General features: G+C 30.5%; 1 long non-coding RNA gene across 1 annotated transcript; it reads left to right on the top strand.

The window, feature by feature from the left end:
- The first annotated feature begins 6,857 nt into the window (after positions 1-6,857).
- LOC143080466 (uncharacterized) lies at positions 6,858-15,296 on the top strand. The gene is made up of 3 exons (XR_012979720.1): positions 6,858-6,983; positions 13,985-14,107; positions 14,563-15,296. It is a non-coding gene; the product is annotated as an uncharacterized LOC143080466 (long non-coding RNA).
- The last annotated feature ends 2,359 nt before the right edge of the window (positions 15,297-17,655 follow it).

Here is a 17,655-nt window from a genome sequence, read left to right as displayed (position 1 = left end):
AGCAAAGAGAACAAACATTTCCATTACATATGTTGTTTCAGAACAAGTAGATATTGGTATAATTCAACCCACCTTAGTTGCATATTGTATAAGTGTGGTTGGAGTACATCTTATCAATTTCTATCAATTACAAAGTCAAAGAATGTCATGGTTTGTCCTAATTTACAATCAGTTGAATTTGTTTAAGTTAGTCCATTAATCCATTCAATACAATTTGAAATTAGAATTCTACCAATAACCAATGTACACACTCCAAAAGATATGAAAATATTATAAAAAAAAGTCATCATTTGCAAGTACCATAGTCATGACTTTGTATTAATCGAAATAGATAGTTATCAAAGGTACCAGGATTATAATTTAGTAAACCAGACGCGCGTTTCGTCTACATAAGACTCATCAGTGACGCTCATATCAAAATATTTATAAAGCCAAATAAGTACAAAGTAGAATAATTCAACAGTTTTGTTTCAAATGAGAATGCAACTTCGATTGAGATATCATTTTAATTTATAGACTATTTTCTTTTGAAGGATTATTTACATATCTGTTTTTTTGTTTACACACCGATGTTGATATAATGAAATTTGTTGCAACAGTCATACAAGTGAGAGGTTTAGCTACCTATGAAACCAGGTTTTATCCAACATTTTCTTCATAAGAAATTGCCTTCACCAAGTCAGGAATATTACTTTTTTATCCATTCGTTTGATGTGTTTGAGCTTTTGATTTTGCCTTTTGAATACGGATTTTTCAGTTTTGAATTTTATTCGGGGTTCAGTATATTGATGATTTTACTTTTAAGATATAATATCCCCTAAATCCTCTCAAAACAAATCCCTCTAAATCAATCTTGGTATTTTTTTCGTATCTTAAAGACAGAACTGTTTTTATTTTTTTATAAAGTGATCTTAGATATTATTGTTTAAGATAAGACGAAACGCGCGTCTGGCGTGTTAAATCACAGTCCTGGCACATTTGATATCTAATTATATAACTCTCAAGAATTTATTTTATTTAGCTTTTGAATTAATTTCTGTTTTTTTTTTAAAGGAGAAAATACGTTGAGACCGCACCAAATCTATTTGATAATGTTTGCTGTATGTTTTGAAGAAATGTTTTGACTTTGTAATATTCAAAATGGTTTTATCCGGTCTTGACTTATCACGGATGATTTTAAATATATCTCTTGGCATCCGCTCGCTTGTATTTATATACCAAAGAACAACACGAACAAGAGATGTGATGACTGAATAGATGTGCATTGTAATTTCCATCATATACGACATCGTACGGATTTAGTGACGTTTACAATAGAATCACGTGTCTATCACGTTGACGCACCCAGAGTGCAAGTGAATCAAAATACAGGAAAAATTAGTAATTAAAAGTCATTTTAAATCTATTCCTTATCAATTTGGAAAATTCAAACTTTGTTTAACTACTATCAAACAAATAAGGCCATCAATTTGAATCCAAAGAAAATTAAAGATAATGTTAAATACAAATGCACATATGTTGCTACCATATTTCGAGAACACAGTTCGACACTTTCACATTAGACATGTGTGAATTTTGTTAATTAACAAGTATTCAAAATAATAATTTTTTTACCAGTGTCCATGGTAGTCCAATTCTTAAAGCTATATTATCTTCTACAAACAAAAAAAGATATGAATGATATTAATGAAGGCATGAAAGAGAAATCTTTTTATCGGATAGAAATGTCACATACGCACAGGAAGTCAATCTGTGATGGCGTGGATCAGACTATTTTACGTTATAAAAATTAATGGATCTCTTACTTACAATCAAATTCGTCTGGAAATATATGCCCGTTTTACTATCATGAAAGCTTTTTGATTCAAAATACATCAGTAGTTCTTAAAGGTCGCCGATTATGGATTCAACCTTTCAACCAGCTGTCAATATTAGAAAAGGATGTCTGCTCTTTGGTCGGATCGTTGTCTGTTTGACATATTCCCCATTTCTATTCCGAATTTTATAAGTGTTAGTCAGCAATTCTTCCAAGTTGACAAACCTTACTTCTACACATGTTCTAATCTATAGGATAGCCTATGCATTTATCTAAAACAACAGTTACAAATTAAGATTTTTGTGTTAACTTTTTCTTAAAAAAAAAACATCAAAATTAGTTAAACATCAATTTTTAATTTTAACCTTCGGACGTTACAAATTGATTTTGTGATATTTAAAAGAAAGGCTTCCTCGTCATTTTATTATTAAAGAAATGTTATAGAATAATTCAGAAATCTGTCAGGTTTACTTAATATAACTTGATCAGAAACAAATTAAGGAATACATTAAAAATGCCATAGTGAATAATATGTATAATCAATATTAATTTCCGTTCTCTTACATCTGCTAACGGAGTCATAATATGGACTTAAAATTCATTGCTATGATTATAAAATTGCGTCCTCCATTCAAAATGATTCAGGAATGTAAATGATTCTGAGTGAATTTGTTAGACTTGCTTTATTTTATAAATGAAGTTATGTTACTATACAAAATATTGGAAGACACATAGTATATGCCTTTATATAAAAGATATATGTTTAAACACAAACGCACCAAATAAAGACAACAGTACTATACTGCTATTCGAAGGTCATAAATCGATTGAGAGAAAACAAATCCGGGTGACAACTAAAACCGAGGAAAACACATAAATTTAAGGAGGAAACAACGAAACAACAGAAACAACGGAAACACTGAAGTGCAACAAAAACAAAAGACAGTGCCACACATTCTGTACAAAAACAAACTATAAGATAATAACTGCCATTTTCGTGACTCGATATTGGACATTTCAAAAAATGGTAGGTTAAAGCTGGTTTTAAAAGTAGGTAACTTCTCACTTGTATGATAGTCGCACCAAAATAACATGAAGATTTTAGCAAAATGTGATGTTCGTAATAAGGGCTCTTCATTCTTCCTTTTAATCTACAAATAAATACATACTGTGAATAATTCTATGTATGATATAATCCACCATTTTTACATAATAAAATCTCTGTACCATGTCAGGAATATGACAGTTGTTGTCCATTCGTTTGATGTGGTTGAGCCTTTTGATTTTACCATTTGATTTGGGACTTCCTGTTTTGAATTTCCCTCGGAGTTCGATCAGTGTTTTTGTAATATTACTTGTAATACTATCAAAAAAGTATTATATGAACCTTTTCGTAAATAATTCTGGAAATTATTTACCTTTGCATGCAATCAAATAAACAGTTATCTATGCATATGAAGTTAACGTATTTTGTTTATTTGAAGTTTTTTTTTCAAAATATATTAGACCTGGTAGTTGACCTTACTGGAGGTTTTTAATTCTATTGACTATATAAAAAAAATAAATGTGTTATAATTTTCAAAGAGACTAAAATGATTAAACGTCTTTTAGTAATCATAGGGTTTTCAACAATGATCGAGATGCGTACGATATATCAAAACGTAAAAAAATCAGGGTCATTTCATTTGTCAACAATTCAAACGATAAATCCAACAAAGTGAGTTTTGGACTAAGCCAGTTCAACATGGTTTCTTGATTATCGATTCACATAATAACCCAATATTGCATATTGTATGTAACTCAAGAGTTATCTTTCTTTTCATAAGTATGTATGAAATATAAAACTGAGTAGACAGCAATTCATTTTATAGAAAAATGCATGTTTGAGAACATGATAAAAAATGTAAAAAAGAGAAATATAAATTGCGTTGCAGCACTCACGTTTCTTTATTTCATGCCGAATCAAAATACAGGAAAACAATAAATTTGAAATAAAGGTATTTGTAAGTTTCTTCCAAACCAATATGGCAGATTTAAACGTTTTTAAAATATTGTTAGATTAATAAGATCATCAACTAAAATTCAAAGCAAATTAAAGAGAATGCTAAAGACAAAACGTATATTAATTATGGTGTTCACATATTTTGAGGACACAGGTTGATCCTCTTCTATCTGTTGGTCATAATTAATTTGAACATTGGTATTTAAAATTATTAGTTTTGTTGGTTCTTTTTTCATTGCTCAGGGCATTCCACATTGTAAAGGCTGTATTATCTGTTACAAATGAAAAAGATGTGAATTGTATTAATAAACTATCAAGGCATGAAAGGGAAATCTTTCAATTACACAGAAATATCACATTTTGCATAGGAAGGTAATATGCGATGTTGAAGATTTATAAAAACGGAACTAAATTTGAATTTGAATCAAAGTATAACACTCAGAGTTCTTATAAGACACGTATCATGGATTGAGCCTTTAAAACAGCTGTCAAGATAAGAAAAGGATATAGATAAGACTGGTTTTTACCGTTTGAATGGTTTTACACTGTCTAATTTTTGTGGCTCTTTATAGCTTGCTGTTTGGCGTGAGCCAAAGCTCCGTGTTGAAAGCCGTACCTTTACCTATAATTGTTTACTTTTATAAATTGTTGCTTGGATGAAGAGTTGTCTCATTTGCACTCATACCACATCTTCCTGTATCTTTAGAAAAATGCTTGGAATGCCGTAGCTCATATTTATAGGATGAATTGCATACACAAATATCCCTTTCATTAATTGCATTAATATGAAAATACATTGTTGATCACCAACAATATATACATGTAATTTTAGCGTAGTTATATGCCTAGATTTTTTTTTACTAGAAATGATATAACTAACTTTTTGTTCACTGATTTTTGTTAAAAATCTAAGTCAGTTTTAAGTATTAGCCGATAATTCACCAAAGTTGACAAACATTACCTCTAATATCATGAATATATAGATATGCCGTACCCTATATCATAATTTAAAACAACAGTAACAAATTGAAAGTGTTTAAATCTATTTCTAATGTTAAAATAAGTATTTCAAACAAAGAAATCATTTCTTAATTAAAGAGCAATCTTTGCAATATTCGAATAGTCTTATGAGTGATTTTGAAAAAATCCTTTCTCATCATTCTATTAATAATGAAATCATATCAAAAACTTTAGAAATCTGTCAAGTTTTCTATATATAGTTTGCTCCGGATCAAACTAAGAATTAAATTAAGATTGTCATAGTATATTATGTTTAGAATCAATATTAATTTCCGTTATCTTACAATTGTTTATGAAGTCATAATTTATAACTCAAATTCATTACTATGCATATCCAACTCCACTTTAAATGTTAATGATGTTTAGTTATTTCTTTGGTCTTCCTTAATATAATCTTGTGCTTCATCAAATTGGAAATACGTAATACTCGTTTGATATACCACAATTATTTTGACTTTCAGATAGAATGTTAAGTAAAGCTGTTCTCAAAAGGGGCATATCTTGTCTTCGAGATATTTATTACAACTGTTCACCTTTCATAATGCAAAGAATATAATAAAATAATAATAATTGAATCGTCTTAGGAATTTATCGACAATATTTTAACGGGGACCAAAAAATAAACTTAAGAAATAATTCATGGAAGCCATATATTGTTGGAAATTTACACACGGCCCAGGCCAGAGGCAGAGGGTCTGCAAATAGGTTCCAATACATGTAGATTTACGTGGCAAGTATATTGTAACAGCCATTATTATGTATATCTCGGAGTCTGTGCTAAGTATATTTTATCGAGAATTTTATCACAGTGTTGTTTACAAAGCTAAAGAAGCACGTCATATTAGAATGCAACGTAAATCATGATTTAATTGAACCCGTTTGCTTTCAATAGAAACAGGACAAAAAAAAACATATGTCTATACTGCAGGACACAAGTCATTCTTTCAGCACAAAAGAAACACATTTGATTTAGCTGAAAATCACAGTTTGAAATAATGTCATAGACATTTCGTTTGATCTAATATTCCTAATGAATCTTACGACATGCACATTTGTGGTTTGCATAAACGACTGTTTACGTCATAATTCAACTGAGTTTCTTACGTATATACTTTCGCAGATCATCGGACTTTAGCGTATGTGGACATTGCACTTTAGCGTTCCCATCTCACTTTAGAGTCCTACATATTTAAATTATTTTACTTTTTATGCATTCATAGGAAATATTGAATGTAAGTGAAATCACTTAAAAAATTTAAAAGATATTGCAATGCTATCGGATATCGATATCGTACATATAAATCGGATATTACTTATAATGACATATTAGTCGGCCGATCGAAATTTGTTCACAAGTGATATGTACATTCATTTGTTGTCAAATCAATTTCTAAACACAATGAATTTTTTTTCACGAAAACTATTTATTTGCTAATATTAGACATTAATTTTTATTCATGTATATATTTTTTTCCTAAAAAATTCTCGATATCTATGTTAATGCAATTTAGTTAAACGCTAAATAAAATAATAATCGATGTTGGTGATTGCCAGATTAGAAAATAAAACTCGTTCCTGTTTTCGAAGCAGTACTGACCAACTGTTATTAAGAAAATTCTTGTTACTAGCTAGGCAAATAAACTTGAATAAAAATTAGAACACTGTCAGTTTAATGCCATAAAGCTTTTTTGTTCTTTAACTTTTTCAAATTAAGTCCTGTTAAGTCCATTTTGTCTTGTTTTTGTAAAATCATTTCCTTAATTGAAATTAATAACAACAATACTTTAAAATTAAAATGAATTAAAAATACATTTCAATAAATTAACAATGATGAACGTCATTCACCGTTTTGTATATCAAACATTTCCTAAGATGTTATTCTTATTACGTACTGTACATGAACAATCAATGACAACGTAATATCAAATAAATACAAAAGGCAAGAAATTTCAATATTTGATAATACTTAATACTAGTATGTGTATTTAAGTTTGAAAAGTTCAATGTATAATAACATTTTTGCGATGTATAAAAACATATACCGACAATTGTAGTCGTGACAATATTATTCATCCGGACACAAAACCTTCATTTGAAGACGTAAATATGTTGATAATAAGCTGATTCTGTACATGTTAGACGAGTGTAAGTAACAGATTTGATATTAAATCGTAATTGGTTTATGTTTTTTATATATACTATCATAAAAACAACAGTAACAAATTGAAATTTTTTAAATCTATTTCTAAGTTTGGAAAAGTATTTTAAACAAATCAATGATTACACAACATGACTCGTCACAGAAAATATTTTGTTAACTTAACTTTTATGTATAAGGTTTTGGTACATTGTGATACATTTATGTTTTATAGGTGTTTGGTTTTTTTTTTTTTATTAAAGCACAGACAGACACGAAGGCATTCCAACACAATAATTTAAACAAACTGGATATAAAGTAATAAACAGCTGCGCACTTAGCGTATGATACACCCGTTCGTCTTGTGTGTGAAGTTTTATGCAATAATCATAAACAGTTTCTTAGATACGGCGCGACATGTGAAAATCCCCCTTTTTTCACAAAAAACTCATTAATTGTACAATACAAATTTGAATCATCACAAAAAAGTAAACATATCTTAAGATTAATATAACGTAGATGTGTATAAAGTTTTAAGCAATAATCATTTATGGTTCTCAAGATACGGCATGACACATGGAAAACTCCCATTTTTTTTTTTTTTTTTAACAAAAACTCAATAACTCTAACATAAAAATATTGAATCATTACCAAAACCTATACAGATCTTAAGATTAATATAACTAAGAAGTGTGCAAAGTTTTAAGCAATAATCATAAAAAGTGTCTGAGATACGTCGCCATTAATTCCCCTGTTTTATTTATTAAGTGCCGTATCTCAAAAAAAATTAAATCTTATGTTCACCAAAAAATATACAGATCATTTGTCCATCAGAAGAAACTACTATGTAAAGTTTCAAGTTGCGGTACGACATGTTTACGCCGGACAGACGGACAGAAGAAAAGACGATATTTGTATACCACAATACATCCCGTCAACCTATTGGCGGGCGTATAAAAATTAAAAAATAATAAAATAACAGCCAAAAAATACAACCTTTACCACAAAAAAAAATGATATTCTTATTTCTTTAACTCTTAAATAATTTATTCCTTTCCTAAACGGTGGAAATTTTTTTTATTATATCCACGTGTTGTTCGTTTGATCTCAGTACGATGTACTTCATTCTTCTCAATTCCATAATGACGTCAAGTTTTCTTGCTTTTACACTGAAATTCCCTCTGTGACGTCATGACCAAAGGCGATTATGTCTGATGACGAGAAACAGATGCCACCACCACATATCGTGCAATACGATATGTATCCTCTCTCGACATAGATATAGGAAGATGTGGTGTGAGTGCCAATGAGACAACTCTTCATCCAAATAACAATTTCAAAAAAGTAAACCATTATAGGTCATTGTACGGCCTTCAACACGGAGCCTTGGCTCACACTAAACAACAAGCTATAAAGGGCCCCAAAATTACTAGTGTAAAACCATTCAAACGGGAAAACCAACGGTCTAATCCATATAAAATAAAAAACGAGAAACGATAAACACGTATAAATTACATAAACAAACGACAACTACTGTACATCAGATTCCTGACTTAGGACAGGTGCAAACATTTGCAGCGAGATTTAACGTTTTAATGGATCCAAACCTTCTACCTTTTTCTAAAACAATAGCATAACATCACAACATAGAAAAACACACGATATAATATCAATTGGCAGGCTTAACTCAATCAAAAAACGTACATTAATACACTATAAACGAATAAATGTGAACTGCGATATCTGAATGCAAATGCACAGTTAATAAAATATAAGGGACACACATTCAAGGCCAAAAAGCAAAAAAAAAAACAAGTCCAAACAAAGCCATGGCAAGTCATCACAACCCTTCGAAAATATTCACTTTAGAAAAAAACGGTTTTAAAAGAATAAAGGTAAATCTTGAAGTTTATACAAATGTAGTAAGAAGAAGTGAAACATAGAATATATTCAAAATAATCAAAGCTGGTATATAGACAAGATCCATATAAATATAAAATAACAAAAAAAGCATTATAAACAGTATCAACAGGTCGAATTAACAAGAAAATACGATTTGAGCGTACTAACAGTTACTGACAGCTAGTTAAAAGCCAAAAACAATAAATAATAAAACAATCATGAATCAGAGACTAAAATCAACTAAAACACATCCCAGGGATTTAGTATTTTAACGTCATGAACAGTCAGAGAAGACATGACTTGTGCAATGCCAAAAATAAATGTATCGACAGGTAGAAGAATAGTGAGAAGCGACTTCTATAGAGATAAACATTAACGTGTATGTGTCTCTATATATCCCGCCTCAAAAGAAGATACAAGTTATGTTTTAATTTACTAATGACAAAATCGATATTAGTACCAATGTAAACTATATTCAGAGATCTAATTACAATATTGGTACGATAACCTTTACTTATAAGTTTGTTTAAAGGTTCGATGAGTTTAAACGGATCACATAGTGATTTCCTCGCTTTAAGTGCAATATTACCATAAAATGTAGGATGTGAAATACCAAGTTTTCTACAGGTATAGCCAAATTTACTAATCAAATCTTTGTATCTATGAAAGAATTTAGTAACAGTTTTAAATAATTTATGGTATCGAAATCCCTGACACAGCAATTTCCCAGTGATGCATTGATTACGTTCGTTAAAATCTATGACATCTGAACACACACGGGCAAACCGAACGAGTTGGGATATATATACACCGTATGATGGAGCTAAAGGCACATCGCCGTTTAAAAAAGGAAAATTAACAATGGGAAATGAAAAATCGTCTCTTTTGTCGTAAATTTTAGTTTGAAGTTTCCCGTTTGAAATTGAAATGTCTCAATCTAGAAAAGGACAACTGCTGCTGTATATGTTAGATTTAGTTAACGTAAGTTTTTTGGGGTAAATTTCTGAAGTACATTTAGAGAACTCTGGATTATTCAACGAAAAAATATCATCCAGATAATTGAAGGTATTTTTGAATGTATCAACCAAATATAACACTTTTAAATACCAAAAACGCTCGGCGAGCATTGCCTTTATATATGAAAAATTAACTGTTTTATCGTATTTCACGTGATGGTATGGTAGAATCTATGTCTCTCAAAGTATGGTATGATTTCAAAATTTACAATAATTGTGTCTAAATTTGACTGAAATATTTCTAAATACTTTTAAATGAGGGACGAAAGATACCAGAGGGACAGTCAAACTCATAAAATGTCTCGAAAATTAGCTGACAACGCCAAGGCTACAAATGCAAAAGACAAACAATAGTACACATGACACAACATGTAAAACTCAAGAATAAGCAACACGAATCCCATAAAAAAATGCGGGTGATCTCATTTGATTCGGAAGGGTAAGAAGATCCTACTCCACATATGGCACCCGTCGTGTTGCTCATGTTATAACAAATCCCGTCATTAGTTTAATTCGGTATATCACATTCATGAAAAGAAGGGGATTGTATTTATCACGTAAGGAACATATCCGATAGAACAGACGTATGATTATCCAGAATGTCCTCTTTGGTAAGTGTGAGGGTATATGTTGAGTTTTCAAGTCAATACGCATTTCGTTTAGCAAGCAGTAAATGTAATGAGTTTTACACACAAAAACAATGTTGTTTGGGGCTTTATCTGCGGGGACAACAACATATTTGTCATGTAGGTAGGATAAGTGTTTTGATAGTCCAAATAATTATGTCGTCTGGCATTCCAGATAATGTAAATCGAACGTTCCGGTCATACGGGTCCATTTAATTTTACAGTTTGTTTTTTTTTTTTTTTTTGTTTTTTTTTAATTTTATATTCACCCGAAGTGACGTTTTTTTGGTAATTGTGGGAAAACATCTTGAAACAAAAAAAAATATCAATTGCCCACCTCAAATGGAATTGTAGCTTATTTTATCTTTTCTTTTAGATATTTCTGGAAATATTTTACATCAATAAGCACAAAAAATGTAGGACTTTGTAACTACGTAAAAATTTCTAACCGGCAATGAAAATTTCAGGTCCAAATTAGGTGTCAGAGTTTATCCCAAAATTTGCTCTCAAACTCCAGATGTAAAAAAAATGGCTTCAGCGTTATGACGTTGTAGGAAGGCGTCCCAGAAAAAAAAAACATTAAAAAAAGCCTTGCCAGACGTCATAATTATTTGGACTAGTATTTTGCAACATTTGGGTTTTTAAAGATTATCTTTTTTATATAATTTGTTTATTGGAAAAACATATGTTATAAATATAAACCATTGCAAAGAGCGTACGCCTGCTTAAACTCCTAACTCCAACTAATATAATGACTTTAAAGGTATCCATTCGTTACATAATGTACACATTCTTTACCATTAAATGTGTATAGCTGTTAAATTTTGAAGAATATTTGATGCGTTGACTTAAATGGTTTCATGTCATTTAAATTACTTTGATTTCATGTCCCTTTATTGAATTTTTGTAAAGTATTTGTTGTACATGTATGCTCCTCACACATTATAATTAATACAGTTGTTACTTTCATGTGTTTTATTTCGAAGAATTTGTTAGAACTGACTCAGTACGTATTAGGTAATAAAACAGTTATTGAATGTGTAACAGTGCAATAGATCAAAATATATTTTGATCTATCGCATAGTCACATATTAAATAACTGCAAACTATATAAAATATTAACTCTATGTACTTGTCTCGATTTTGCTGATATACGATGCACTTACTCACTATGATTATGTAGTTTTTTGCCAATAAACACATTACAAAAAGATTGACGTACCATGGGCATTGATAGACTAATTCAGTTTTCTAATTCTGAATTTTATCAACGACCTCACAGCCTTAATCCATTCGGAAAGAGTGTCTACGTCTTTTATTTTACGCTCAGTCCATTGCCTGGCCTAATCATCAACTTAATCCATCAAATTTTAAAGTTGTATTTCCAATTGATGAATTGAAGCTCACAATATTCGGACCTTTTGATTACAAATTTCACAGGGAAGTGTTATTGACCATGGTGAAGTCAACAATGATAACGTGGCCAGTCGGATTATGTGTGATTTAGGAACTAGCACGAGTGCTAAAAAGAGGTTTAGAGATGAGGTCAAAAACAATTAACAATTATACAAAATCATCCATCAAACACATCCCAGGAATTTAGTGTTTTAAAGCCATGGACAGTAAAAAGTAAAATCACAAAAATACAGAACTCCAAGGAAAATTCAAAAAGGAAATTCCCCAATCAAATGGCAAAATCAAAAGTTCAAACACATCAAACGAATGGATAACAACTGTCATATTCCTGACTTGGTACAGGCATTTTCTTATGTAGCAAATGGTGGATTGAACCCGGTTTTATAGCTAGTTAAACCTCTCATTTGTATTACAGTCGCATCAAATTCCATTATATTGTAACCGATGGGTGAACAAAACAAACAGACACAATAGGTAAAAATGTCAAAAATAGGGGTACAGCAGTCAACACTGTGTTATCATCTTTATCACTATAAAAACAACAAATGTAACGAAGAAGCACAAAACGACATGCATAAACATTAACATCCTCATTTTGCTTATATTATACGATTTTATTTATCTATGTAAAATACACCCATAAAGGATTGAAGGTTTTAAGTACTGGTGTAAAATTGCGGATTTGAAATTCGCACAGGTAGAGATAAAATAATTTTGTCGTTCAAAGTATGACGTATGTATAAATACAGTCACGTAAAATAGTTATTACAAAAAAGAGAGACTTAATAGTAAATTAAAGTAATAATAGTAAATAAAATAATAGTGTGGTTCAAAGTATGACATCAAATATTTATCACAAAAACAGACTAACAGTAAAAGTAATATTGATAAAATAATTTTGTCATTCAAAGTATGACAAGATACATTGGTACAGAGTCATATCATAAAATATTTTTGCCCGCCAAAGTATGATGGCAGACATAAGCACAGAGTTACGTCAACTGGATATCTCAAAAAACAGACTTAACCCTAAAAGTAATAATAATAAAGACAAATAAAAGAATAATATAACACGTTATTAAGATGATAAACAACATCAGTACGCAAAATCTATACTTCAAGACCATCGTGTATTATTTGTGAAGTCGAAACGAAATATTTATCAACAAGTTCTTGGTACCTTCAGATGAACTCTTTAGAAAAAGGACGAGACTTTCCTTGACATACCCCTGGTTCGTCAACTTTCAGCTAACATGAGAAACGAAAAACACTTATAAGCCACATCAGCAAACGATAACAACTACACATCATATCTCTGACTTAGAACAGGGACAAACAAATACAGCAGGTTTAAACGCATACCTTTACTTCACCCTGAAACAATAGTGTAGCATCACAACATAGAAAGACACATCATAAAATAATAAATGAAATGGCTTAATTCAATCAAAAGATATATGAACACAAACAAAAGAATATGCACTGAAAGATTAAATGTAATCTTTAACACAATGTTAATACAAAATAAACATGAATTATTAAACAGCATACAAAATACAACCGTAACCTTTGACAAAATTTAGCCAAACAGAATTACGTGCAATGGTTCATAAAAACTAATTTTTGTATACAATAAGTACAACATATTACTTTTACAAAATAATTTTGTTGTTCATGGTTCGGGAAAATTTATCATCCTCTCAAACAATTCTCAAGGTGGAAAATATTACAAATAGTGAGACAACATATCACACTTATTAAGTAAACTTTGAATTACAAATGTTCATTACAAATTAAATCAATAGGTCAAATTAACAAGAAAATACTATTTAAGAGTACTAAGAGTTACTGAAAGCTAATCTATAAACGCCAAATTAACACTTTTTGGCTGTTTCGTGTCAGTCAATTGTTTCGAAAGGAAGCCAGTATGACCGGAAAGAATCTCGAACTTTGGTAGAAAAACTGTTACGTAATGATAAATATTTCACTTATGACAATTTGATGATAACAAAAATGAAAGTGTTGCAGTGAATGTGTTTTCTTTTTAAGATTCAAAAATGGATATATTTATTCGGATGATGAAGACCATCGTAATGCAAACAAACCCCATGGAGTTCTTCCCAGTGGACTCGAAACCTCTAGTAGGGACACGCGCATAAACTACTGTTGCAGGTATATTTTACATTTTGAATTTTAATAACATTCCAATTCCAATTCCTTTTTTTCCTAATCAAAGGGTCTTTTCGTGCTCTACATATTTTGACACGTTTTTCGCGCTTTTATACCCCCGTTTTCACGCACTCTTTCTGATTATGATAATAAACATACTAGTGTGAACGAGAGAGATACAAAAGGGATAGTCGGATTCATTAGTCGAATACAAAAGGAATATTCAAACAAAACGTAAAACGACCAAGGGGCAAACAATAGTCTGCAAAATACCACATAGATAACTTCAGACAGTGCAACAAGAACCCTATCAAAAACTGGTATGGTCTCATGTGGTCCGAAAGCATGTCGTCCGCTATACGGAACACTTAGTTTTTACTTATTCTTTGGCTCAAAATTAAAAAAAATATAACTTTATTGACTTATTTCATTGCTTTCATATTTGATGGATCATACAGAACTCAGATCAATCTTCCAACAACAATACCGTTCTATTTATTACGCTACCGATCACCGTGCCAACAGGTACAGGGTATGGTTGTAAGGGAAGAGATCGTGATGTTTGACGACCAGGACCGCCACAACAAATACTATCAAGGTGGAAGTCATCCTTTGAACGACACATCAGACAGAAACAACGTGCTCTACTATTGTTATTATGAGTGATGTTAACTTGTTTCTATGTTCTACGAACGTCTTTATCAAATCAGTTATCAACGTATCAACGAATTTTTATCTATATAATCAACAAGACGGGTGTTTGTAATGGAGATGATATGCCTACACTTTCGGAGAACCTAACCTCATCCTCGGTTGGGGTTGTTTGTTCATTCTCTAGTTTTCTATGTTGTTTTTTCATCTGTGTTGTGTTGTTGGTTCTTTTGCAATGAAATTGTCAGTTTGTTTTCGAATAATGAGTTCTGATATTTCTTTGGGTATTTTTTGTCAATATCTTAACACTGTAATCTGCATAAATGATTGAAAAGAAATTGTTGATTTGTTCTTCATTGTAAGAAACTGATTTTCTTTCTATTAATGCTTAAAACATGTTAAAGGTGCTTTAGCTACGAGATATGAAAAAATAGAATATGATTTCGTTTGGTTCAATCACAATTTAATGAATTTAAGACAAAATAATAATTTGTTTTAAGCAGTTCAATTTTGTCAAATAAACGAAAAAATATCACTTAAATACTATCTTTTTACATAGACAAATACAATCGTATAATATAATCAAAATGAGGATGTTAATTTGATGTATGCTTTTTTGTGCTTCTTCGTTACATTTGTTGTTTTATAGTGATTAAGATGATTACACAATGTTGACTGCTGTACCCCTATTTTTGACATTTGTTCCTATTGTGTCTGCTTGTTTTGTTTACGCATCGGTGACAGTATAATGGAGTTTGATGCGACTGTCTTACAAGTGAGAGGTTTGGCTAGCTATAAAACCAGGTTCAATCCACCATTTTCTACATTCGAAAATGTCTGTACCAAGTCAGGAATATGACAGTTCTTGTCCATTCGTTTTTAATGCGATTTGTTATTTGATTTTGCCATGTGATTATGGATTTTCCGAATTGATTTTCCTCTGAGTTTAGTATTTTTGTGATTTTACTTTTTGTTTGATTATTAAGACCTTCCTTTAATGTAATAATATTATTCGAAACTGTATTTGATTATTTTATTGTAATTTGAAGTCCAATACATTGTTGACAAATTATGAAACAAGTCGTAATATAAAAAAATACTAAATTATCAGAAACAGATGGTATAGAATATTGTCTAACAATTCGGACTTTATGAACATATTGACGGTTTTTTTACATGTCTCTGATTTGGTTAATGAACACACATACAATTATTGCTAAATTATTTTGTAGAAACAGTGGTCCGTTATTCATTACTCTATTGACACCAAATCAAGGACCAGTATAATGATAGTTTGTAGTCACATAGTTTGAGTTCTTCTAACACTATGTATGTCTTTTGTTAAGATGTCCAGCGATGTCATCATTTGTAATTAGGTCTATGAAAGGTAAGAACCAACAATACGACATCATAACAGAAATTTTTCACTAGACGTTAAAGATTTATCCGAGTACTCGAGTATTAATTTTAGATTAACATTCCTACTTGCAAATGAATAATTCGATCTCATTAAATTCGTCTTCATGTGCCCTTCAATTTAACCCATTAAGTTTATATTGGTTACGCATGTATAAGTCGTGTTCAGTCATTAAAAGACAAAGAATGTCAACATTGAAAGTGAAACAAAGGTGAGCCATTTCGTTTACTTATTCTATCCACAAAAAAATATTGACAAACTTATTTTTTTCTAACCTTTTAAAATAATATAAAAAAACCTATAAAAATCCAGAGGTCTTTATCTGTTTATATCTATGTTTATGTTTATATAGGGTTATATAAGTGATCATCGGCAATAATCGGAGGTCATTCTGACAGTTAATTAGATGGCGTCAAGACAAAAATACACACGAAAATCTTATATACTAGTATAAAATCGAGGACATTCTTTGTTAACTTTTGATAACGGTCTTGTCATGTTTTATGTAGACAAGACCGTTGGTTTACCTGTTTGAATGGTTTAACACTTGTCATTTTCTACAATATCAGTGAACAAAGTATTTGACCTGTTATCAGTCATGTTGGAATGTTGTGTGGTCAAACTAAAACAATTTACGCTGTTACATACATCCTGTTAATAACTGTCACCTAACCTGTACAGTATCAGCCTCTTCATCAAGACATTTACCTCTTCCAACGAAGGTTTTTTTGTCGGTATGAATAATATTGTAATAACTACACTTGTCGGTTTATGTTTTTTTACATCGCAAAAATGTAATTATACTTGGAACTTTTCAAACTTTAACGCAAACTACATGTAGTATTTTTAATTATCAAATATTGAAATTCCCTGACTTTTGTAACTATTTGATATTTACGTTGGCATTAATTGTTCATGTAATATACATGATAAGAATAACATCTTAGGAACTGTTTACATGTAATATATAAAGCAGTAAATACCATTTAAAATGTTTATTTATGAATTTCAGTTAAAACTTATGACTTCATATGCTATTGTACGATAACGGGAATTAATATTGATTCTAAACCTAATATACAATGACAATCTTAATTCCTTAGTTTGATACGCAGCAAACTATATTAAGAAAACTTGACATATTCCTTAAGTATTTGATATCATTTCATTATTGATACAATGATGAGAAAGTCTCTTCCCAAAACATCTCAATCTTTGAACATGCCGGCTGATTAGTTTAAACGCTAATTTTCAAATGATTGAAAGTCGTTTGTATGACTTAAGATATCAAAACAAGACTGCGCGAAAAAATCAAACCGAAAAAAAACAAGAAAAAACATTCCTTTCGTTTTAGATATGTCTGTTGTAATTTGTTTAAAATAATTTGTTCGGATATACGACTTTTTAAAATACTTCATTTGTGTAAAAACTCGTCGAATACACTCACAAACAGATAAAGGTTTGCAGAACCTTTACGATATGT

This window comes from Mytilus galloprovincialis, chromosome 6 (assembly GCF_965363235.1).
Source record: "Mytilus galloprovincialis chromosome 6, xbMytGall1.hap1.1, whole genome shotgun sequence".
Lineage (NCBI taxonomy): Eukaryota > Metazoa > Mollusca > Bivalvia > Mytilida > Mytilidae > Mytilus > Mytilus galloprovincialis.
This window is presented reverse-complemented; position numbering and strand designations above follow the sequence as displayed.